Genomic DNA, 6,875 nt, shown 5'->3' with positions numbered 1-6,875 from the left:
ACACTTAGGGGAATTAGAGAGACAATCTGAGAGAGAGAGAGAGAGGAAAGAAGAATTAGAGAGTTTGAGTGAGAGATCTTTTTGAATAAATAAAGAAACAAGTTTAGAGAGAGATCTTTAACGGGACTCTTTAAGGGACAATCTGGAAAAGAGATAATTAGAGAGACACACGGAGAGATGGGTGCTCTAAAGAAGTAACCAGAAAGACTTGCTGTGCAATGCAGTTTGAGAGAATAAATTCACTAGAATCTGAGAGACAGAAAATTAATAGAAATCTAAGAGGCAATATAAACAAGAGACACATTTCACATGAATCAGAGTGAGACTGTCTGTGAGAGAGACAGCACTATTAAGGAACACAGCACGATTAAACTGACTGTAAGGCATAGCGTATCCATGTCGCCATCTAGTGGACAGGGCTGGGACACAACATGACTCGCTGAACACTTGATTGGGAACACCTGTACACCTAAACAGTCATACAATTAATTAAAATCACGCAGATACGGGCCAGCCACTTCCGTTAATGTTCACATCAACCCTCAGAATGGGGGAAAAATGTGATCTCAGTGGTTTTGACCATGGCATGATTGTTGCCCAGATAGAAAGGTGATATTGAGTCAATGTTGAAATTCCATCAGAATCGTCATTTTGATTGAGGTTGAATATTCAATGCTAAATAATATTAAATCAATGTTGATAATTCATTGCTTTTCAGTGTTGAAAAGACAAACAGTAAATCAATGTTGATTTTTGGTCAGCTTCACTTCCCGATTGGTGGAGCTTAGATTTTATGTCAGTCCCTCCGACCCCTCATTCAACACAATGCAAATCAATTGGGTGCATTTCCGTGACATTTAGTGAGCATATTCATGCTCCTTAGAGGGTTCTCTGGTGGTCCAGCAGCTAAGGATCCCACACTCCCACGGCCTGGGTTCGATTCCTGGGCAGGTACTCAGTGCCGGTCCCAAGCCCAGATGAAATGGGAGGGTTGTGTTAGGAAGGGCATAAAGCATAAAACCTGTGCCAAATCAAATATGTGGACCAGTGATCCTATTAATTTTGTGACCTCATGACCCTTCCCTATAGTTGAACAAATATTGACTTTTTGTACATCTTGATCTATTTTTCATTGTTGAAATAACATTATTTCAGGGTGCAAACTTGATGAAAAATCAATGTTAAATTTCAAATTTCAACACTGATTCAGTGATATTTTGGTTGATGCATTAACATTGATTCAGTGTTGGTCTGCTATCTGGGTGGTGCCAGTTGGGCTGGTTTGAGTATTTCTATAACTGCTGATCTCCTGGGTTCTAGAGTTCATTCAGAATGGTGCAATAAGAAAAAACATCCAGTGAGCCAACAGCATGAATCCATGGACCCAACATGCCAGCACACCAGTGATAAAGTAACAGAGAGACAATGCAAAGAACAGGAGCAGTGGTGGCTTGGCGGTTAAGGCTCTGGGTTACTGATCAGAATGGTGGGGGTTCAAGCCCCAGCACTGCCAAGCTACCTCTGTTGGGCCCTTGAGCAAGGCCCTTAACCCTCTCTGCTCCAGAGGTGCTGTATCATGGCTGACCCTGTGCTCTAACCCCAACTTCCTGACAGGCTAGGATATGCAAAGAAAACAATTTCACTGTGCTCTACTGTATATGTGACCAATAACGACTCATTATCAAGGACACTGATTTTGAAACAAACATAACCAGGGTCTATGATATTACTAATTTAACCTGAAAAATACTCAAACTTATCTGGTCCAAAGAAACATGAACTCTTCTGAGAATTTCATTAGTCTAAACACACACCAATATTTTCGAAATATAAACAAATAGAGTAGGTAATACAATTTTTTAAATTACATTATTACTTCTTAAATCAGTTATTTTCTAACTACTATAAATGTGAGCTTTAATGTTAGCACATTCTACATTACTTTACCTAATGGCTAATAGATAATAGCCAATAAAGATAACAACAAAGAACACTAACATGTAATATTATACATACTGTATACAGTATGTGTGTATATGCACATATGTAACTAAGGATTGATTAATTAATAACTTACTAAATGATCTACTGCTGCTACTACTACTAATTAACTATACAAGATAATAATACCTAAAAGCGACATTTGGTGAACGTCAGTTTTCACATAACTGTATAAAAAGTGAGAATATTTCAGGAACAGCACTGACCTTGTTAAACATAATAAAACATTCTGGCAACAGAAAGGGGAATTTCATATGTTTTTCTTTTTCATACCTTTTCTCTCTCTCATTGCCTGATGACATGGTGACAACATAAATACATGGTTTGTTTTTTAAAAAGATGACAATGAAAACAGATTGTTTAAAAATGACTGGACAAAGAAATATTTGTTTATTCTTAAATTCAGACAGATGTTTCTCATCCAGTCAGAGTCCATGGTGTTAGTCAAAATTGGTAACATGAAGCGGCACTGCGAAATAAAAAACACAACCATTTCAGCGTATTTATAGTCATAAACTGTAATAAAACATTAACGTGACTGTTGTCACCATTCAGTCATGTTATCTGCTTATAAGGAGTTTTCTGTAGCTGGACCTTTACATACACTATATGGCTAAAAGATTGTGGACACCAGACCCTCACATCCATATGTGTTTCTTCCTCAATGTGTTGCCACAAAGCTGGAAACACACAGTTATATGATTGTCATTTATGTTGTGTATTTATATGCTGCTGTAGCATTACAGTTTTCCTGAAGTTAAGAGACCCAAATCTGGTTCAGCATGACAATGTCCCTGTGCACAAAGCTCCATGAAGACATGGCGTGCCAAGATTTGTGTGGAAGAACATGAGTGTCCCAGAACCCTCACCTCAACCTCACTGAACACCTTTGAACATGATGAACTGGAACACTGACTACACCCTAGGCCTCCTCACCTGACATCAGTGCCTTACTAATCTTATTAATGTTCTTGTGGTTGACTGAGCACAAATCCCCAGAGCCACCCTTTAAAAATCTAGTGCAAAGCCTTCCCAGAAGAGTGGAGGTTAGTCTAACAGCAAAGAGGACTAAATCTGGAATAGGATGTTCAAAAAGCACATATGGGTGTGATGGTCAGATGTCCACAAACTTTTTGCCATATCCTGTATTATAATAATTGAACACACCTGATATGTTATGGACTTGGCTGAAATTTTAAACTCGACCGCCAGGTGTCGCTTTAGGATAAAACATGATGATCATGAAGAAAAAACAATGATCATAAGAGCTTGCTGGAATCGTTATACAGGCTGTATTTAAGACGTGTTCGGCGTACTTTCTGTGCTTTTCACATTAAAGAAATGGTTAAGAGATGGAGAACAGACTGTGCAGTGGACTGGGGAGATGTTAAACCAGTATCAGACCCACATATACGCCACAAACTGACAAACAGACCAAGCCAAAGACGAGTTTCCGCTGTCACGCGAAGAAAATCCGTGACGTCGACGAGAAGTCCGCGAGCCGTGCGCGCGCCCGCCGGCCCTCGCGCTCTCTACCAGCTGTCCGCTCATCTTTCTCTCTCTTTCGCTGTCGATTTCTCATAAACACGTGTTCTCTTCTCTGATTGGCCGCGACGGAAAACCATGAGCTCATTGGTTAAAAATAGTCCCACTAGCTGGTAGCTAAAAATAGCCGCATATAAAAGGCTGGGAGTTTCGCAGAGGCGCGCCGCACTCCGCCGTCGGAGCGAGTTGAGAGTGAAAAAACGCCCCGGAGGACGAGAGAGAGCGACAGAAAGAAAGAAAGAAAGAAAGAGAGAAAGAGAGAGACTGTCTCGGTCTTTAGGAAAGACGCTGTGTGTAAACGCCTGTAGCTTTTTAACGCAGCTCGCGCAGGCGGCAGCGTGACGAGTTCCTTCCTGAAGTGTTTTTTCCACCACTAAGAGCAGGTTCTGCCTGACTAAATCATAATGCACTTTTGTAGGCCCTTTCCCCGTGTCATATTCACATTAAAATCAACTAGATGTAAGAAAAAAGTCTGTTGAATATATTAATTATATACTGTATGTTACTTATTGAGACACGAGCAGAGTTTTAGTGGGTTTAGGTGTGGTCCTCTGCTCAAATAGTGTTTGCTGTTAGCTAACATCTGAGTCAAGGTGTTGGTTTGCAAGTTACCACTCTGTTGTTCTATTATCACCTGCAGGTTTGAGAAGCAAATCCACACCATTACTTTCAAGAAGTGTCCTACCTTCATTCATTTATTCATTCATGCAGTCATTTTCAGTGCAAAACCTGTTTATTTTGGTCAGAGTCACTGTGGATCCAGAGCTTATCCCAGGAACTGCGGGTGTGAGATGAAAATACACCCTAGATTGGACGTCAGTCCATTACAGGACACCATACACACATGCATTCACATTTAAGGGGAACTTAGCATGGCTAATCCACATACATGCATGTTTTGGGGAAGTGAGAGGAAACTGCAGAACCCGGAAAGAACCCATGCAAACACAGGGCGAACATGCAAAACTCCAATTGGAGCTCAAACCTTGTATACAAGGAATGTCTACCCTGTAGGTATACAAGGAATGGCTTTTGCTCTGCTTAATGACCACCATTGAACCGCTATTTGGGTGGTGGTTCATTGTACATTGGTGTCACTGTGCCAGGATTTTAGGCATAGCAGTGTTGGTGTATAAGCAGCAAAAAACTGTAGATTATTTTATTCCTTCCACATGTTAAAATACTCCTTAAGCCTTCATAATCAGCTTCTGACCACAGGACTGCTGTTAAAAAGATATATTCTGTTGTGAACTCAGCAGTGACATTAAGGTGCTTCTAATCCCCAGAATTACTGCTGGGTCTGACACTAAGGCACACTGACATTCTGAGAATGATACATCACCCAAATAAAATGTGGTCCATGGTGGTTCTTTCCCACTGATCATCAAGGTGGATTGAGCTGACGTTTTGTGCAGTGCAACAGATAGGCTACAGCCAGTTATTGTGCATCTATTGTATGCTAGGTTTAACTGATAAAATTATCAAGGAGAGTAGGTAGTACCTAAACAGCTGGCAACATGGGGTATTATTCAGAGTGGGCAACTTACAGTGCATCCAGAAAGTATTCAAAGCACTTCACCTTTTCCACATTTTATGTTACAGCCTTATTCCAAAATGGAATAAATTCATTATATTCCTCAAAATTCTACAAGCAATACCCCATAATCACAACATGAAAGAAGTTTGTTTGAAATCTTCGCAAATTTATTTAAAAAAAAAAAACAAAAAAAACCCATGTACATAAGTATTCACAGCCTTTGCTCAATACTTTGTTGAAGCACCTTTGGCACCAATTACAGCCTCAAGTCTTTTTGAGTATGATGCTACAATCTTGGCGCACCTATTTTTGGGCAGTTTCTCCCATTCTTCTTTGCAGGACCTCTCAAGCTCCATCAGGTTGGATGGGGAGCGTCTGTGCACAGCCATTTTCAGATCTCTCCAGAGATGTTCAATCGGGTTCAAATCTGGGCTCTGGCTGGGCCACTCAAGGACATTCACAGAGTTGTCCTGTAGCCACTCCTTTGTTATCTTGGCTGTGTGCTTAGGGTCGTTGCCCTGTTGGAAGATGAAGCTTTGCCCCAGTCTGAGGTCCAGAGCACTCTGGAGCAGGTTTTCATCAAGGATGTCTCTGTACATTGCTGCATTCATCTTTCTCTCGATCCTGACTAGTCTCCCAGTTCCTGCTGCTGAAAAACATCCCCACAGCATGATGCTTCCACCACCATGCTTCACTGTAGTGATGGTATTGGCCAGGTGATGAGTGGTGCCTGGTTTCCTCCAGACATGATGCTTGCCAAAGAGTTCAAGCTCCGTTTCACCAGACCAGATAATTTTGTTTCTCATGGGCTGAGAGTCCTCCAGGCGGGCGGTCATATGCCTTTTACTGAGGATTGGCTTCCGTCTCACCACTTTACTATACAGGCCTGATTGGTGCAGTGCTGCAGAAATGGTTGTTCTTCCAGAAGGTTCTCCTATCTCCACAGAGACACGCTGGAGCTCTGTCAGAGTGACCATCGGGTTTTTAGTCACCTCCCTGACTAAGGCCCTTCTCCCCCGATCGCTCAGTTTGGCCGGGCGGCCAGCTCTAGGAAGAGTCCTGGTGGTTCCAAACTTCTTCCATTTACGGATGATGGAGGCCACGGTGCTCATTGGGACCTTCAATGCTGCAGAAATGTTTCTGTATCCTTCCCCAGATCTGTGCCTCGATACAATCCTGTCTCGGAGGTCTACAGACAGTTCCTTGGACTTCATGGCTTGGTTTGTGCTCTTGTAGCCGGTCTGTCCTGCCTAGCCCGGCCACACTGCGTTGTGTTCTGGTGCACAATAGTCACCAGCGTATCTTGTTGAACTCAGGTTTATTCGTCCTGCAGACAAGCTCAATGTCTATTTAGAGTTCAAAGAGAGCAAAACGTCATCATACAGGAGTTATCTTCACAACATACCTCTCGCAGTTAAACTCAACGCCGACTGACTATTTAGAGGAGACGAACTCAAAACGTGTTAATAAAACACAAAAGATAAACAACAAGTGTCATTACTTTGTATCATATTACCTTCAATTATATAGTTAATAACAAATAGCTTTTTAACTTTGTACACATTAACATGAAATATAGATCATATAGATGCACAATTATCATCAACTGGTGCATAACATAAGTTTTATATATTCCATGAAAGAAGGGAATACACAAGCACCACAGCAATCATGAAAAATGTCCTGCCCCACAATAGCCTAATACAGTGAACTTGACTAAAATAATACATTTACTGAACATGGTAAATGTGAGTATAGAACACATGCACATACCTATTTAGAGTTCAAAGAG

This window comes from Ictalurus furcatus, chromosome 5 (genome assembly GCF_023375685.1).
Source record: "Ictalurus furcatus strain D&B chromosome 5, Billie_1.0, whole genome shotgun sequence".
Taxonomy (NCBI): Eukaryota; Metazoa; Chordata; class Actinopteri; order Siluriformes; family Ictaluridae; genus Ictalurus; species Ictalurus furcatus.
The sequence above is the reverse complement of the archived record's forward strand: the minus strand, read 5'-3'. Positions refer to the sequence as shown.